The following is a 19,693-nucleotide window of genomic DNA, read 5'->3' as shown; positions in this document are numbered from 1 at the left end:
TGATGGGACAGACACATTAAAAATAGTGGATTTAGAAAAGTTTATTTTAAAGTCTGAGATGGTGCTAAAAGACTCTAGTAGCGAGACTAGTTTCGGGACTCCTTTCAGCGGCTCCGACACCACAAACATGATGTTGTCGGCGAATGCGGCTGCCGAGAGTGAGTGCTGGCCGACCGTGATTCCCTTTATGTCCGGGTGCTGTCTCACCTCTTGTAATAGTGGTTCCAACGCGAGGACAAAAAGGGTCGAAGAGAGCGGGTACCTCTGGAGGGTTCCATTTCGGATATCAAACGCGGGTGATTAGGGTATTGTTAATCCTCAGCCTCGCGTAAGGTTTGCTGTATAGTGAAAAGATCGCTGAAATCCAGGGTGTCAGAAAGTTAAAGTAAGCTAAAACTCTCTCCAGGTATAGCCAGTTCACGCGATCGAATGCTTTTTCAGCGTCTGTACCTATCAGCACCATTGGTATTTTGCGTGCTTGTGCGAACCTCATCGTATTTAGTAGTCTATAACAGTTATCTTTACCTCCCTTCCCTTTATGAAGCCCGTTTGTTCGTTATTGATCAACTCTGAGACGAGATCCTCCATTCTATTGACCATAAATTTGGCCCATAATTTCATGTCCAAATTAATCAATGATATTGGTCTATAGTTTGTGCATGATTCAGGGTCCTTGTTTTTTGTGTATAAGAGTAATATGAGCTTCTAAGGATTGCTTAGGAAAATCCCCCCCTCCCCCCACCTGAATCAATGAGTTGGATAGTTCCTTCAGTTTAGGAATAAGGGTTGTTTTGAAAGTTTTAGAATAGGTAGCTGAAAAGCCGTCGGGCCCCCGGGCTTTTGCCCGAAGGGCATGATACGATCAAGTCCTTTCCCTCCTGGTCTGTGGCTGGTGACAGCAGAGACTGCGCTGCCTCCCCATCTAGTTTCGGAGGTTTTAGGGTGCTCAGGAAAGAGTTAAGTCTTTCCTTTAATATTTCCTGGTCCATCGGGCCTGGTTGGTCTCTCAGATTGTACAGTTTTGTGTAGAACAGGTGAAAAGCTTTGGCTATATCCTGAGATGTAGTTGCTATTTTTCCTGTCTGGTCCTTAATCGCGTTGATGTGATTTCTAGAATGGGATTTTTAAGTAGTGCAGTCATATACTTACTTCCTTTGTTGCCCTGGATAAAAACGGTCTGTTTAAGGAATAGCTGATTTCTATTAAATCTGGATCGCAAGAGACGTCCTAGCTCCCTACTCTTGTCAGTCAATTACTCTAGGTCAATTTTGGTTTCAGAGAGTTTGGATATTCTTTTCAATTTTGCTATTTGGGACAGTAGTTTATCTATCTCTTGATGCTGGAGTCTTTTTAATCTAGCCCCTCATGTAGGCCTTATGGGCTTCCAAGACCAGAGGGATTTTTAGGTCTTTCCCCTTATTTAGTTGGAAATATTCCTCTAACAGCTCTGTAAGTTTTAATCTGTCCTCTTCGTTGTCTAACAAAGTGTCATTCATACGCCATTGCAAGCAATCTTGACGTCTATGTGGATAGGGGCGTGGTCCGAAATTGAGCTAACATTAGTGTCCACTCTCTCCACGTGTGGCAAGAGATCGGAGGATATGAAGAAATAGTCTACTGTTTGGTAGGACGAATGTATCTGTGAGTAGTTGGTGTAGTCCCTAACTGAGGGGTTTAATGTTCGCCATGTGTCCACGACCCCTAAGTCCCCCAGAGCTCTGATTACCTTGCTCAAGCGCCCCTGCGAGACCTGGGATCTGCCCCTCGAGGAATCCCATAAAGGGTTGAGGGTTACGTTCAAGTCACCGCCCAGTAGCGCCGCGCCAATAGAAAACTCCTTAAGGATTTTGATCTGTTTGATTAACCATTCTGCCTGATGGGAGTTTGGGGCGTATAGGTTTGCAATGGTTAATTTTACATTGTTTATTGTGCCCTTTAGGAATAGTACTCTGCCTTCTTCATCTGAGTATTCTGACAGGGGAATAAAATTCACTGTCCTGTGGAATAGAATCGAGACCCCCTTGGAAGCAGTAAGGGGATGGGAGCTGTGGAAGCACTGTGGGAACTGTTTCCCCGGCAGTGATAGGCACCTACCCCCTTAAACGTGTGTCTCCTGTAGGAGCAGGATTTTTGTGTTGTACCTTTTTAGTAGCTGGGAGACTCGATACGTCTTTTGCGTCGAGTTGAGGCCCCGAACGTTGAACGTACATCGCAATACCTCCGTAGACATTGGGCACTGAGAAATAGCACTTAGCACCTGTGGTATAAAGCAGGGGATTTAAGCAGATGTTCGTTAGTTGTAGTTTCTGAGTGTGACAATAGGTAATGTGTCTCTCCGCACCTGTCGCCAGCTAGCGATTAGAGTGATAAGGCTTCGCTGTTGAGAGCAGGCAGAAGGATCGACGTTTTAATAGGTGTGAGAGGGGGAAGTGGTTAATAGGGTATGGTAGGGGTGGGTTGGAAGGGGGGAAATATAAGGAAGGGGAAGTTAGGATAACAAATATGTCAGAAAATCAAATAAGGGAAACAAGATCTCTCTCTCACTTCGTGGGAGAGATACGGACGTGTTTTGGTCTATCACTTAAAGGGGTTGTCTCGCGAAAGCAAGTGGTGTTAAGCACTTCTGTATGGCCATATTAATGCACTTTGTAATATACATCGTGCATTAAATATGAGCCATACAGAAGTTATTCACTTACCTGCTCCGTTGCTAGCGTCCCCGTCTCCATGGATCCGTCTAATTCTGCTGTCTTCTGGCGTTTTTAGACGCGCTTGCGCAGAAGGGTCTTCTGGCTTCTCTTCGGTCCGGCACGAGCGGCGTTCTGGCTCCGGCCCCTTCTACGCGTCATCGCGTAGCTCCGCCCCGTCACGTGTGCCGATTCCAGCCAATCAGGAGTCTGGAATCGGCAATGGAACGCACAGAGCCCATGGTGCACCATGGGAGAAGACCCGCAGTGCACCATGGGAGAAAACAGCAGTGCATCCCTGGGAAAGATCGGCGGCCATCTTGGGGAGAAGATCTTTTAAAGTTCATATTTCGTCGGATCGGTGAGTAGCAAGCGGCTTAAAAACCACTTTAAATTGCTATTTTATGCCAGGGGGGTGACAGGGGGAATGGGGTAATGTAAAATTTTGATGTTTGCCGCGAGACAACCCCTTTAAGCACGTCCGTGAGATGGAGGTGAGAAGTAAACGACATAAAACTCAAACTTTAAACTTTCTCTGCCTGATCAGAATGAGACAAGCAAGCACCATGTTTTTAGGGGTCTATAGTAAACAAACCATTATATACGATAAGAAAGGTGGGGGGAGGGGCCCTCTCGCAAGTCATGTTCAGCTTGAACCAGAGCGGGGTTGGAGACGTAGGTAAGCATGCCTTATGACTCTTTCTCAAGGCCTCGTCTCCACTCTGACCGATGGTCAAAGATCCAGCAATAAGATTAGATGTACAGTCAGGTGTCAACCACTGTGTTGTCTTCTCTGGGTTTTTTTCTTCTACTTATTCCTCAGGGATTTCGCATTGTTCACGACGCTCCAGTTTTCTGGGGCCGACAGGTAAGGCAGGTTAGGGAATTCTGGCAGGGAAAGCCAGTTAGGAAGGTCCATAGGCTCCAAGTCTAGGAACTGCCAGCTGTTCTGCAGGTCTTCGGGGGACCGAATGTTAAGCCGCTTTCCTCTGTGGGTCACCCCCAGACCAAAGGGGAACAGCCAGGCGTATTTGATATTTTTAGATTTTAAAGCGTCCAGCAAAGGTTTCAGTAGCCTACGTTTGGCCAGCATTGTGGGGGACAGGCCTTGGAACAGTTAGATCACCACCCCCGCATATTGCAGATCCAGGTGGTTTCTGGCAGCTTCCAAGATGGCCACTGTGTCCGGAAAGGCAAGCAATTTACAAATTATGTCCCTTGGGGGGTCCACTGCTGTTGGTTGTGGTCGCAGTGCTCTATGGACCCTTTCAATTGATATTGATGCCGCTCTGTCTGCTCTCACCAGGGATAAAAAGATCTCCAGTGTGACTTTTGGGAGGGCCTCCATCGCCCACGACTTGGGGACCCCCTTAATGCGCACATTTGGAGAATCGCAGTCGCCGCAGCAATCTTCCTGCATAAGGAGAGTTTTATTTAGTTTCTGGTGTTGAGCCTTTAGAACATGTGCCATCTCAAGTGAATGTGTAGTAATGGCGGCCGAGGAGCCCTCTAAGTCCTCCACCCTTCTCCCCATATGCCTCACCTCTTCTTTAATTTCTGCCAAGTCGGCCAGAACTGGGCTCATGGCTTTTGCGATAAGGTCCCTCATAAAGCCTCTCGAGACCCTCTCTTCCTCTTCCCCCTCCGAGGATGGCTCACCTTACCGCTCCGTCTGAGGTGCTGTAACAGCCACCGGCGCCATCTTGCCTGGAGCGTGCGGCCTGTTCCCTCAGGTATTTCTGAAGGTCCGCTTGTCCCCAGGTGGTTTCCACTCCTTTCCTTGCTCAGTTTACCCATGTTGGGTAAGAAATACTGCAGCAGGGTGCTTGTCTGGCTGTCTCTGTGACGGAGCTTTCTCACCAAGCGGCCATCACTCTCCGCGGACAGGCTCCGCCCCCCGACATTCAGCTGTTTTTATTCTTCTAAAATTATTGTATTTACTTGTTGTAGTCAGCTTTGACAAAGCAAGAGGTCGCTGCTGAAATGCGTCGCTGCAAACAAAGTGTTTTGTCTATGCGTCTTGTGTTCTGAGCATGAATTTATAATAAAGAAAGAAGTTGTGTGAAGCTGGCAATTCATCCCTTGTCTTGAAGTATATTCTCTGCTGCTTGGACTAGCCAGGGTTTCACACATGCTTTTAGCAGACTAATGGAAGGAATGCCTTACTACCGTGTTTCCCCCAAAATAAGACAGTGTCATATATTAATTTTTGTTCGAAAAGGTTTAACGTTTTTTCATGTATAGCTGCCTGGACACTATTTAAATTGACTTTTTAAATTAACTGTTAGCAGGGCTTATTTTTGGAGTAGGGCTTATATTTCAAGCATCCTCAAAAAGCCTGAAAAATCATTTTGGATCCTCAAAAAATTCTGGAAAATCATGCTATGTCTTATATTCAGGGTATGTCTTCTTTTCAGGGAAACAGGGTACATTCAAGGTGAGCTACTTGTTTTTACACATGGAGGTGCAGCCAGATGAAACAAATGTAGTGAGAGGCTTGTGACTCTTAAAGCTAAGAGGTCCAATGGACTGTCCTATCAGTGATCGACAGCTATTTGTGTATGGCTGTACATGGGGAGATTGCTGTCAATCACTGATAGGGACCGCTCATTTGACCTCTAAGCTCAGAATGAACAAGGGTTTTAATGAATAAAACACGAGTTACACTGAATCTTTCCCCGTAAGACTTTATATCAGTCTGCTCAGCTACTCCTGCTCTATAACATCATGCCTGCAGTTTGAACAGCATTTTTGAGATGACAGATTCCTTTTATTACATTTGTTACTCTTAGTCCAGTGAACTGTTGACTAGCATATGAAATGCTAGTCTAAGTAAATGTGTTCCTTCAAATGACTCTTGATTGTAGGCTTTGACAATATTTCTACCTTTACTCAGGTATAGATCCCCGCCTACTGAAAGCGCTGCCTCAAATTGGCTGAGCGCTGTTACCAATCAGAGGCAGCGCTCAGCTGTCCATTCAATGAATGGCTGAGCGCTATCTCTGATTGATCATGGAGCTCAGCCAATCAGAGGCAGTGCTTTAAATCCCCAGGGAGAAGACTTGCTAAGACTGGACAGCACCGGAGAGGTGATGTGTTTTTTTTAAAATTATTTTCAAGCAGCTAGGGCTTATTTTAAGGAAAGGGCTTATATTTCAAGTCCTTCCTAGAAAATACTTGCGGGCGTTGCCTTCATTCCATTGCCTTCAATGGGGCGGCAGCAGTGCTGGACACATTGAAAGCAATGGGAGAACATCGGTCTCCTCTGCCACAGCTGTGGCAGGGGAATTCTTCATCCCCTTGGGGAGTCCCTATGTTACTGAACACTGACATTGCTGTCACAGTGTTCAGTGATGAGGTGACTCCCTGCGGGGATGAAGGCATTCACTGCCACAGCTGTTCCAATGGGGCCTGCGCTGGTGCCGCTGGCCCCATTGACAGCAAGGTGAAACCGCTGGATTTGACAGCATCCAGGGGTTTCACATCCAAGGAATCTCCTGCTGCAGCTGTCACAGCCGCAGTAGGGGATAACGATGGGACTGCACTTTTATGTGCAAATTTTGCCATTGGGTGACTGCATAAGTGCGAATTTAAAAACGCGTCTGCCGCTACGGTCACGCGATTTTTAAATATGCGTTTTGCAAATGTCTTTCCCGCTCCTAAATGCATGCACAAAAATGCTCGTCTGACTGAACCCTTGAGTTGGCTAGATGTTGTGAAGGGTTTTTTCTTTATACTGCAGTCAACCACTTTAGTTGTCATCTAATAATAATAATGATGATAAACTTTATTTATCATTGCACAGTATGGTGAGGTGGAGAGTGAGGGATGCTATACACATAGACAATGGTCAGACATTTAGCCGTGTGACGGCAGAAACGGTTTATGATGGCTAGCAAGGATTGCAGTCAATAGGTCAGGGAGCATGTTGTCAGGCGGAGTACAGAGGGGTTTGTTTAGGTAATGCGGTATGCCTCCCTGAAGAGGTGCATTTTTAGAGCACGCCTGAAGTTTTGCGAGTCCTGGATTGCTCGTGTAGCGTTTGGTACTGCGTTCCAGAGGACCGGTGCTGCTCTGGAGAAGTCTTGGAGGCGGTAATGAGAAGTTCGAATTAAAGGGGTGCTCAGTCTGGTTTCGCTAGCAGAGTGGAGAGCCCGGGCTGGGTGATGGATTGAGATGAGGGAGGCAATATAGGGTGGCGCTGCGCTGTGGAGGGCTTTGTGGATGAAGGTAGCGAGTATAAATTGAATTCTGTATTTAATGGGCAGCTAGTGCATGTTTGCTATTCCAGGGATTCCATCAGAATGTACTAAGTTGTTGATTTGTCCACTTCTAAAGTTTTATCTGTTTTATTTTCTAATTTGTTTATTAGAAGAAATCATGTACAGATGTTATAGTAAAAATGTTTATCACATCAGCCTAGGCAAACATGTGTATGTACATATATGTAGATACTGGTATAACTTCCTCTTTAGTGGAAAATCGGCATCTAAATAGTTAAAGGGGTTGTCCCGCGGCGAAATCAAAAAATTTTTTTTCTACATACCCCCACATTGTGCCCCGTTAAAAACAATCCCTTTGTTATTTTAAAAAAAAAGTGCTTACCTGCATCCCCGTTCAGGCAGTTTCCTCTTTTCTTCTTTTAAAGATGGCCGCCGGTCCTTTCCCAAGGATGCACCGCGGTTTTCTCCCATGGTGCACCGCGGGTCTTCTCCCATGGTGCACCGTGGATGTCTTGCGTTCCACTGCCGATTACAGCCACCTAATTGGCTGATCGGCACCACGTGACGGAGGCGGAGCTACGATGACTATGCGCAGACCAGCTCTCCGGCAACGAGCACACCGGAGCGGCCCCATTCAACAGAGCAGAAGACGGGACAGCACAAGCACGTCTAAAGAAGCCAGAAGATGCAGAAATTAGTCGGAGCCATGGCGACGGGGACGCCAGCAACGAAGCAGGTAAGTGAATAACTTCTGTATGGCTCATATTTAATGCACGATGTATATTACAAAGTGCATTAAAATGGCCATACAGAAGTGTATAACCCCACTTGCTGCCGCTGGACAACCCCTTTAACACTGGTATGTAGATGTAGGCTCATCCTTCCTCCATATTCTGGCATGGCTTAAGAATGTCTAAAGATAACTGGAGATATCTAACTCCCCATACATATAGAAAATAGTAGAACGGTGTATACTAGGATCCAGTTTCTATCCATGGGAATTGCGTGTTTGGAGTAACACGCCTTCAGGTGTTAACATATGTTGAACCACTAGCACTAGAGCCAATCATGAGTTCTTATGATTACAGGGCATGTATTTCTGATCATGCATAAAGGAACTTATACATACATTGTCTGCTTTGTATTAAAGCCTGAAGAGCTTTAATTGTCGAATGATAGTCTGTCATGTGTCAGTGATTCGTGTACATGACTTCTCTTATGATTTGGACCAGGCAACGAAACCCTATGAAATCCCTCTGATAATTTCCCTAACAAACTGCCGCCCTCAAAAAGAGACGCGCGAGAAAAAAAGGATTTAATTGTCCGACTACTTAAGTTCAATGCTAGAGATGAGCGAGCACCAAAATGCTCGGGTGCTCGATACTCGAGTCGAACTTTTCGCGATGCTCGAGGGTTCGTTTCGAGTAACGAACCCCATTGAAGTCAATGGGCGACCCGAGCATTTTTGTATATCGCCGATGCTCGCTAAGGTTTTCATTTGTGAAAATCTGCAAAACCCAAGAAAGTGCTGGAAATTACACAGAAACGGATAGGGCAGGCGAGGGGCAACATGCTGGGCTGCATTTCAGGTTCCCAGGTCCCACTATTCAGCCACAATAGCGGCAAGAGTGCCCCCCCCCCTACCAATTTTTACTTCGGACAAACCCTCATTAGCAAGGCACACCTTAGCTAAGCACCACACTACCTCCAACAAAGCACAAGCACTGCCTGCGGGACACACCCCTGCCTCTTCTCTTGGTTTACATGCTGCCCAACCCCCCCCCCTCCCGCATGACCAAGTGTCCACAGCGCACACCAAAGTGTCCCTGCGCAGCCTTCAGCTGCCCTCATGCCACACGCTGGCCTCACAGCCACACCACACTCATGTCTATAAGTGCGTCTGCCATGAGGAGGAACCGCAGGCACACACTGCAGAGGGTTGGCAGGGCCAGGCAGCGACCCTCTTTAAAAGGGCGGGGCGATAGCCCACAATGCTGTACAGAAGCAATGAGAACTACAATCCTGTGCCACCTCCGTCAGGAGCTGCAGACGTGGGCATAGCAATGGGGAATCCATGTGTCACACAGTATTCATTCTGTCAAGGTGTCGCATAGCTCAATCCACACTGCAAGGGGAAAGCCGTCAGCGCTCTGCCCTCTACCTAAGTCAGTCAGTGCCTTAGTTCCCATCGCGGTGTTTGACTTGTCTGGCACAAAGTTTGCACCAACAGCATAGGGGGGTCCTAGGAAGCCCAAGACATGAACCAAAAATTGATCTGAGCGGCCAAACATAGCAGACTTGCACCGCGCCCACGACATAGGCCTTGGCCCACAGCTTTAGCAATCCTAGGCAGGAAGCGGACTTTCACTGCACTAAGGACATAGGCCTCTGCACAAACCCTCAGCAATCGCGTGCCTACAGCGGACTCCTATGCTAGCGTAGCTGTGCACGTCTCATTAGCGCTGTATTGCTCCTGTAGTTTGTCCCAATGCAGTGCCCCGGATAGTAGAGCTAACGTCAGATTAAATACAGGTGGGCTTCGGCCCACACTGCATGCCCCAGTCAGACTGGGGTTTTTTATAAGTAGACACAGGCAAGTACAACTCCGTGTGGACCGACAGCATGGGTGGGTCCCAGGAAGCCACCGGCAGTACATAAATAAATCCCATTGCAGTGCCCAGCACAGCTGAGGTAACGTGAGGTTTAATGCAGGTGGGCTTCGGCCCACACTGCATGCCCCAGTCAGACTGGGGTTCTTTATAAGTAGACACATGCAGTTACAACTCCATGTGGAGCGACAGCATAGGTGGGTCCCAGGAAGCCACCGGCGGTACATAAATATATCCCATTGCATTGCCCAGCACAGCTGAGGTTACGTCCGATGAAATGCAGGTGGGCTTCGGCCCACACTGCATGCCCCAGTCTGACCGGGGTTTTTAATACATAGACACTGGCAGGTACAAATCCCTAATGTGAAGTCCCTGGGGACCCACAGCATGGGTGGCTCCCTGGAACCCACCGGCGGTACATAAATAAATCCCATTGCAGTGCCCTGCTTAGCAGAGCTAACGTCACATACAAGACAGGTGTGCTTCGGCCCACAGTGCATGCCCCAGTCAGACTGGTAATATGTACCTTAACAGTAACCGCGTTGGTGGGAATGTGGTGGCGACTGCGGACCTAGTAGCGCGGTTTTATTTAGTTGGTTTTCGGAATGTGGCCAGGATTAAGTGGACCATGGCGGGGGGATGGTGGAGGGGCTCTCTTGTTGTGTCGGTAAAGGTGAAATTCTTGGACTGCCACCAGACGGACCAATGCAAAGGTATTTGCCAAGAATGTTTTCATTGTTGGAGGAGGAGGGGGATGTTTTTGAGGCACTACGTATCCTCTCCACGTGTCCGTGGTTATATGCACCTTAACAGTAACCGCGTTGGTGGGAAATGGCCTCGCCACCATCATGTCTTTGGGAAGCCTCCGTTTCCACACCCCAGTGACATAGCATTAGCAGCGGTACAGGCAGAGCCCAGAATTAGTAACATTTCAGCGGTAGCATTAGGGACAGGCCCCAGTAACATCACTAGCAGCATTATAGGGGGAGCACAGTATTAGTTCCATTTCAGTAGTAGTAGCAGTCCAGACAGGCCCCAGTAACAATTCCGAAGCAGCAGTATAGGGGGAGCACAGTATTAGTTCCATTTCAGTAGTAGTAGCAGTCCAGACAGGCCCCAGTAACAATTCCGAAGCAGCAGTATAGGGGGAGCACAGTCTTAGTTCCATTTCAGTAATAGTAGCAGTCAAGACAGGCCCCAGTAACAATTCCGAAGCAGCAGTATAGGGGGAGCACAGTCTTAGTTCCATTTCAGTAGTAGTAGCAGTCAAGACAGGCCACAGTAACATTCCCGTTGCAGCAGTTTAGGGAGATAACAGTTTTTCACATTTCAGTAGTTGCAGTATAGACAAGGCCCCAGTTACATTTATGTAGCAAAAGTGTAGGCCAACCCGACACACCTTGCTGTAGCATGAGTGCAGGCGAAGCCCATAAAAATTACTAGGATTACACTGTAGGCGAGGGCCCCAAAAAACTGGTGTACCAACAGTACTAATGTACCTCAGAAAAATTGCCCATGCCCAACCAAGAGGGCAGGTGAAACCCATTAATCGCTTTGGTTAATGTGGCTTAATTTGTAACTAGGCCTGGAGGCAGTCCAGTTAAAATAAAAAATTGGTTCAGGTGCAAGTTTCAACGCTTTAATGAGAATTGAAACGTATAAACATTGTTTACAAAAGTCATATGACTGAGCCTTGTGGGCCTAAGAAAAATTGCCCGTTCGGTGTGATTACGTGAGGTTTCAGGAGGAGGAGCAGGAGGAGGATGAATATAATACACAGATTGATGAAGCTAAAAGGTCCCCGTGTTTTATGGTGATAGAGAACGATGCTTCCACGGGTGCAGCCTACGTATTGTTTAGGTACCGCTGCTGTCCGCTGGTGGAGAAGAGAAGTCTGGGGAAATCCAGGCTTTGTTCATCTTGATGAGTGTAAGCCTGTCGGCACTGTCAGTTGACAGGCGGGTACGCTTATCCGTGATTCCCCCAGCCGCACTAAACACCCTCTGACAAGACGCTAGCCGCAGGACAAGCAAGCACCTCCAGGGCATACAGCGCGAGTTCAGGCCACGTGTCCAGCTTCGACACCCAGTAGTTGTAGGGAGCAGAGGCGTCACGGAGGACGGTCGTGCGATCGGCTACGTACTCCCTCACCATCCTTTTACAGTGCTCCCGCCGACTCAGCCTTGACTGGGGAGCGGTGACACAGTCTTGCTGGGGAGCCATAAAGCTGGCAAAGGCCTTGGAGAGTGTTCCCCTGCCTGCGCTGTACATGCTGCCTGATCTCTGCACCTCCCCTGCTACCTGGCCCGCGGAACTGCGCCTTCTGCCACTAGCGCTGTCGGATGGGAATTTTACCATCAGTTTGTCCGGCAGGGCCCTGTGGTATAGCATCACTCTCGAACCCCTTTCCTCTTCGGGTATGAGAGTGGAAAGGTTCTCCTTATACCGTGGGTCGAGCAGTGTGTACACCCAGTAATCGGTAGTGGCCAGAATGCATGTAACGTGAGGGTCACGAGAAAGGCATCCTAACATGAAGTCAGCCATGTGTGCCAGGGTACCTGTACGCAACACATGGCTGTCCTAACTAGGAAGATCACTTTCAGGATCCTCCTCCTCCTCCTCCTCCTCAGGCCATACACGCTGAAAGGATGACAGGCAAGCAGCATGGGTACCCTCAGCAGTGGGCCAAGCTGTCTCTTCCCCCTCCTCCTCATGCTCCTCCCCCTCCTCCTCCTCAACGCGCTGAGATATAGACATGAGGGTGCTCTGACTATCCAGCGACATACTGTCTTCCCCCGCCTCCATTTCCGAGTGCAAAGCGTCTGCCTTTATGCTTTGCAGGGAACTTCTCAGCAGGCATAGCAGAGGAATGGTGACGCTAATGATTGCAGCATCGCCGCTCACCATCTGGGTAGACTCCTCAAAGTTTCCAAGGACCTGGCAGATGTCTGCCAACCAGGCCCACTCTTCTGTAAAGAATTGAGGAGGCTGACTCCCACTATGCCGCCCATGTTGGAGTTGGTATTCCACTATAGCTCTACGCTGCTCATAGAGCCTGGCCAACATGTGGAGCGTAGAGTTCCACCGTGTGGGCACGTCGCACAGCAGTTGGTGCACTGGCAGATTAAACCGATGTTGCAGGGTCCGTAGGGTGGCAGCGTCCGTGTTGGACTTGCGGAAATGTGCGCTGAGCCGGCGCACCTTTCCGAGCAGGTCTGAACCACCAAATTAAAGATGTGGGCCAGGCATGGCACGTGCGTGAGGCTGCCGAGCTGCAGAGCCGCCACCAGGTAACGGCCGTTGTCACACACGACCATGCCCGGTTGGAGGCTCAGCGGCGAAAGCCAGCGGTCGGTCTGCTCTGTCAGACCCTGCAGCAGTTCGTGGGCCGTGTGCCTCTTTTCTCCTAAGCTGAGTAGTTTCAGCACGGCCTGCTGGCGCTTGACCACCGCTGTGCTGCCACCCCGCGCGACACCGACTGGTGGCGACGTGCTGCTGCTGACACATCTTGATTGCGAGACAGAGGTTGTGTAGGAGGAGGAGGAGGATGGTGGTTTAGTGGAGGAAGCATACACCACCGCAGATACCAGCACCGAGCTGGGGCCCGCAATTCTGGGGGTGGGTAGGACGTGAGCGTTCCCAGGCTCTGACTCGGTCCCAGCCTCCACTAAATTCACCCAATGTGCCGTCAGGGAGATATAGTGGCCCTGCCTGCCTGTGCTTGTCCACGTGTCCGTTGTTAAGTGGACCTTGGCAGTAACCGCGTTGGTGTTCCTGGGAGACGTGGTCGTGCAGGGCTGGGACGGCACATCGGGAAAAGTAGTGGCGACTGGAAACCGAGTAGCGCGGGGCCGCCGCCGCCATCACGTTTTTGAAAGCCTCCGTTTCCACAAGCCTATACGGCAGCATCTCCAGGCTGATAAATTTGGCTATGTGCACGTTTAACGCTTGAGCGTGCGGGTGCGTGGTGGCGTACTTGCGCTTGCGCTCAAACATTTGCGCTAGCGACGGCTGGACGCTGCGCTGAGAGACATTGCTGGATGGGGCCAAGGACAGCAAAGGTGAGCGTGTGGGTGCAGGCCGGGAGACGGTCGTGCCTGTGTCCTGAGAGGGGGGTTGGATCTCAGTGGCAGGTTGGGGCACAGGGGGAGAGTCAGTGGTGCAAACCGGAGGTGGTGAACGGCCTTCGTCCCACCTTGTGGGGTGCTTGGCCATCATATGTCTGCGCATGCTGGTGGTGGTGAGGCTGGTGGTGGTGGCTCCCCGGCTGATCTTGGCGCGACAAACCTTGCACACCACAGTTCGTCGGTCGTCTGCACTCTCAGTGAAAAACTGCCAGACCTTTGAGCACCTCGGCCTCTGCAGGGTGGCATGGCGCGAGGGGGCGCTTTGGGAAACAGTTGGTGGATTATTCGGTCTGGCCCTGCCTCTACCCCTGGCCACCCCACTGCCTCTTCCAACCTGTGCTGCGGCTAAAATTGCCTGCCCCTCTGAAGACCGGTCCTCAGTTGGCTTATCACACCAGGTGGGGTCAGTCACCTCATCGTCCAGCGGCTCTTCCTCCGAATCCTCTGTGCGCTCCTCCCTGGGACTTACTGCCCTTACTACTACCTCACTGATAGACAACTGTGTCTCATCGTCATTGTCCTCCTCACCCACTGAAAGCTCTTGAGACAGTTGCCGAAAGTCCCCAGCCTCATCCCCCGGACCCCGGGAACTTTCCAAAGGTTGGGCATCGGTCACGATAAACTCCTCCGGTGGGAGAGGAACGATTGCTGCCCAATCTGGGCAGGGGCCCGAGAACAGTTCCTGGGAGTCTGCCTGCTCCTCAGAATGTGTCATTGTAATGGAGTGAGGAGGCTGGGAGGAAGGAGGAGCAGCAGCCAGAGGATTCAGAGTTGCAGCTGTGGACGGCCTAGAAGACTGTGTGGTCGATAGATTGCTGGATGCACTTTCTGCCATCCACGACAGGACCTGCTCACACTGCTCATTTTCTAATAAAGGTCTACCGCGTGGACCCATTAATTGTGAGATGAATCTGGGGACCCCAGAAACTTGCCTCTCTCCTAATCCCGCAGCAGTCGGCTGCGATACACGTGTACCAGGAGCTCGGCCTGTGCCCACACCCTGACTTGGGCCTCCACGTCCTCGCCCCCGTCCACGTCCTCTAGGCCTACCCCTACCCCTCAGCATGGTGTATTACGAGATTAGCAGAAACAGAACGCTGTTATTAAATATGCCGCTTATTGGCGTGTGGTTGGAGGCTGACTTCGCGTACGTAACGCACTGCAGAGGCAGGCAACAATTATGCGCAAGGCTGGGTATTAATTCAACAACTACTACCCCCAGCAGAGACGCAGTAAACTGAAGGCAGTGACAGGCAGGCCTAATATTGTATTTTTGAACTTTTTGGGAAAAAGCCCACTGCCTATATAGCCAGTATACCTCTTTCCCTGCCTCACCAGTACTGCCCCTATACTGAATAAATGACTGCAGACTGAGGACGCTATGGTCTGCACGCCGATATACAAAAAAAAAAAAAAAAATTGTGCAACACTGCTAAAAGCAGCCTGAACAGTACTACACACGGTCAGATGTGGCCCTAAGAAGGACCGTTGGGGTTCTTGAAGACTAAAATAACACCTAACACTCTCCCTATAGCAGCAGCAGCATCACCAGCACTTTCCCTGATCTCTGTCAGCATGCATCTGTGGCGAGCCGCGGGCGGGGCAGATTTTAATACTCTGGCTATGCTCAGCTGGGTGCTGTGTAAGGTTTGTTTATTTGCCGTTTATCTGAGTTTTCCAGTGTTTGACGAAACACTGATAGTATGCTGAGCATAGTCTTAACCCCTTAGTGACCAAGCCTGTTTGCGCCTTAATGACAGGCCAAATTTTGCAAATCTGACGTGTCACTTTAACATGGAAAAACACCAGAAAGTTTTTGCATATTCAAGCGATTCTGACAATGTTTTTTCGCCACATGTTGTACTTCATTTAGGCGGAAAAATTAGACCGATAGAATTTGTGTTTATTTATTAAAAGCGCCAAAATTGGGAAAATTTTGAAAAAAATCGTCTTTTTTTCACATTTCCAACTGCAATATCTTAAATATGTGCAAACATAACAGAAATTTTTGCTAAGATTTATATTTCCACCCGTTTACTTTATTTTGGGCGCACATTGGAAAAACTTTCGTTTTTTTTTTTTAACCATTTAGGAGACGTACAAATTTAACATTACATTTTAGCATTTTGAGGAAGACTTTGTTTTCCTACACCAAGCCAAGATTAGAAAGGCTCATGAGTGTCAGAATAATAGATACCCCCACAAATGACCCCATTTTAAAAACTACACCCCTTACTGTATTCACTGAGGGGTGTCATGAGTATTTTGACCCCCACAGTTTTTTTTCAGGAATTAATTCAATTTAGAGGAGAAAAAGTAAAATTTCATATTTTTGCAAATCTATCATTTTAAAGACATATTTTTTTCCTATAGTTTACATGAAAATGAGGATTTACCCCAAAATGGATACCCCTGTTTCTCCCATGCTCAGAAATATACCCATTGTGGCCCTAATGTTATATCTGAGTCCACAACGGGGCCCAAAATGAAAGGAAGTAGTCCGTGTCTTTCAAAACAGGAATTTTGCTTCAAGTCCTTTTAGACCCCATAGCACACATGTAGAGTTCTTGAGCGCCCAGAACCATAGAAAACCCCCACAAATGACCCCATTTTTAAAACTAGACCCCTTAAGGAATTTATCTCGGGGTGTAAGCATATTTTAACCCCACAGTTTTCGAATGAATTCAAGCCAATCGGAAGGAAAAAAATGGTGATTTTCGTTTTTTTGGCAATTCTGTCATTTTAAAAACAGCTTTTTTGTACAGCACACATATGAATGAAGACTTGCACCCAAAAATGGATACCCCTGTTTGTCCCGTGTTTAGAGACATACCCATTGTGACCCTAATCTTATGTCTGGATGCACAACAGGGCCCAAAATGAAAGGAGTAGTCAGTAGCTTTCAGAACATAGATTTTGCTTGAAGTCCTTTTAGGCCCCATTGCCCACTTGTAGAGTTCTTGAGCGCCCAAAACCATAGAGAACCCCCACAAATGACCCCATTTTGAAAACTAGACCCCTTAACGAATTTATCTAGGGGTGTACTGTGTATTTTGACCCCACAGTTTTTGAATAAATTCAAGCAAAACAAAAGGAAAAAAATAGGATTTTCATTTTTTTGGCAATTGTCATTTTAAAAACAGCTTTTTTTATACAGCACACATATGAAGGAAGACTTGCACCCCAAAATGGATACCCCTATTTGTGCTGTTTTCAGAAATATACCCATTGTGGCCCTAATCTTATTTCCGTATGCACAACGGGGCCCAAAATGAAAGGAGTAGTCGGTGGCTTTCAGAACATAGATTTTGCTTGAAGTCCTTTTAGGCCCCATTGCCCACTTGTAGAGTTCTTGAGCGCCCAAAACCATAGAGAACCCCCACAAATGACCCCATTTGAAAACTAGACCCCTTATCGAATTTATCTAGGGGTGTACTGTGTATTTTAACCCTACAATTTTTGAATAGATCTAAGCGAAGCAGTAAGAAAAAATTACGATTTTCATTTTTTGGGCTATTGCGTCAATTTAAAATCAGTTTTTTCCTGGCGTCATCCTGACGGCAGACATGGAGGTTGCACCTTGACCTCGTAGGGACAGGAAGCAAGAGACTTTAAAAGGCTCCTCCCGTCTCCCACCAGTGCTTCCTGTCCCTACAGGGACATGCAAGAGGAGCTCCCTCCAGGGAGCTGCAGGATGACAGCTGGGGGAACGGTCCATAGGGCTGTTTCCCCCCTCACCTTTTTCCAAAGCAGGCTGACTGTAGGGATTGACGGTCCATAGGGCTGCTTCCCTTCTCATCTCCCTTCGGGGTGTCAGCGCGGTCCGGGAGCACGGCGGGCCACAGGTCTGACCGCCCGGGGTTCACCACCGCAGTGGTCGGAGCCGCGGACCAGAGGTCCTTGAGTCCCCTCCTTCCTCTTCCACAGCTCGGAGTTGTTTTTCAGCCGGGGAGAGCGGCGGGCCATAGGTTCAGATGCCTCTCTCCGTCAGGCATGCCGGCGCGGCCGCGCGCGGCGTCGGGGGACGGAGCCAATGACGCGGCGTGACGCGGTGATGTCAGACGCCGTCAGCTGACCCGTAACAGCGGGAGATTTGAAAATGGAGACCCCCCCCGGCAAGCTTCCACTGACAGCACACCTTCAGAGAAGGATTTATCTGTCTAATCTGGTTCTGTCTGCGTTTCTGCATCATGACTACAAAGGAACCAGAGAAGGAAGCCCTGCAAACTGTAAGTGTTACTTGTTGCAGGGATGTTATGCTCAGGGATTTAGCATTGTGTGGGGGGGTTTCCCTTATGCGCATGCATGTATATTCTGCAGGACAGGAAATTCACCCAGTCTAAACAGGACCTAAAGAAAAAACGCAGGAAATGCGCCCTGTGTCTTTAAAAAAAAATAAATAAAAAAATGGACGAGGCGTATAAAAAGCCGCTATGCCCCGATTCTACCTCCAAGATCCTTACGGATGAACAGGCTGCATTCAGGGAAGATATTAGATCACTGGTTAGAGAGGAGGTCCAGGCATCGATTTCCAGTCTCCCCCCAGCTCAGCGGGAAAGAAGGGCCGCTAAAAGGGCGAGTCACATACCGCTAACGAGCTCAGACTCTGAGCAATCCCTGGGCGACCTGTCAGATGGCGAACTCTTTGACCGTCCCCCTGACGTCAGGGATGAGAATAAAAAGTACTATTTCCCTTCGACATCATGACAGCATACATCTGGAGGTTGCTCACCTGCTGACCTGATGGGACAGGAAAAGGCAGAGCATAAAAGAAACCTCCCCTCCACCAAACACCAGTGCTTTTCCTGTCCCTTCAGGACAGCAGCGGCAGAGCTCCAGCTATGCTGTCCCATGCCGGAGGTTCCAGGGCTTACCGGTGAGCGGCGGCATCTCTCCTGGCAGCCCCGGTTGCCCCATTGGGAAGTACCTCATCTGGGAGCTAACCGGGGACTGCGTGGGCCTGGGTCCAAGTACGGGCTTTCCGGCACCACTGCGGCCGTCATTTAGGCGGCGGCCGCCATCTCTGGGTCCAGGGCTGAGCAGCAGCATTCCTCAAGGGGGCGTGGCCTCGGCGGAGCTCCGGGAGTGACGCAGTGACGTCAGACGCTCCGCAAGGGGGCGTGGCCTAGCGTGAAAGGGGCGTGGCCTTGCGCCGGATTCAATTTTTAAAGCTCCTCTGCACCAGGGAAGATGGCTGGTGTTTCTTCACGCCGGGAATCGATCCTAAGTACAGGAGTTGATCCCACAAGCGCAGGATATCGGCCAGAGAGGACCCAGAGAATCTCCAAACTGTAAGTGGTCCTGTGGGCCAACCTACAGACACCTGCACTACATACACTTCCTGACTAACAGAGTTCTCCCTTGTCATTTCAGGACAGGGATACTCAAAAACCTAGGGAGGCTAGGAGGAGGAGTAAAGTGTCCAGTGTGCTTGGCCAAACTCGACGACTCCTACACTAAAACATTATGTGCCGTTTGTTCTGCAAAAGTTCTGCAGGAGGAAAAATCTTCCCTTATGTCCGAAATTCGGTCGGTCGTCCGGGAAGAAGTTCAGTCCTCCCTCTCGGACCTCCAACCTGGGCCCTCAGGGGTTACACGAAGGTCTGCTCCGGCTGTGTCAGAGTCCGACTCTGACATGGCGGAAGATTTGGAGTTTGATAATCTCGGGGAAGTGTTGCAGGAGGAGAAAAAGTACCTTTTTTCCACCGCTGACATGGATCAACTTTTAAAAGCTGTACGTAGAACCATGCAAGTGGAGGAAGATGTGCAGCAACCCCGCACGGCGCAAGACGATATGTTTGCGGGATTGCTTCCACAACGGAAATCTTCGTTTCCTGTAAATGCCACACTCAAACAACTAATCCTGAAGGAGTGGGATTGTGTGGATCAGGCTCCGCTAATCCCTAGGGAGTTCAAGGAGCGCCTTTTATTTGCGGGAGACGAGGTGGCGTTTCTGGACGAAATGTCGAAAGTAGATGCGGCTATCGCTATGGTGTCCAGGAAGTCTGGATTACCATTTGAAGATACGTCCCACTTAAAGGACTCCT

Source organism: Eleutherodactylus coqui, chromosome 11, assembly GCF_035609145.1.
Source record: "Eleutherodactylus coqui strain aEleCoq1 chromosome 11, aEleCoq1.hap1, whole genome shotgun sequence".
NCBI lineage: Eukaryota > Metazoa > Chordata > Amphibia > Anura > Eleutherodactylidae > Eleutherodactylus > Eleutherodactylus coqui.
The sequence above is the reverse complement of the archived record's forward strand: the minus strand, read 5'-3'. Positions refer to the sequence as shown.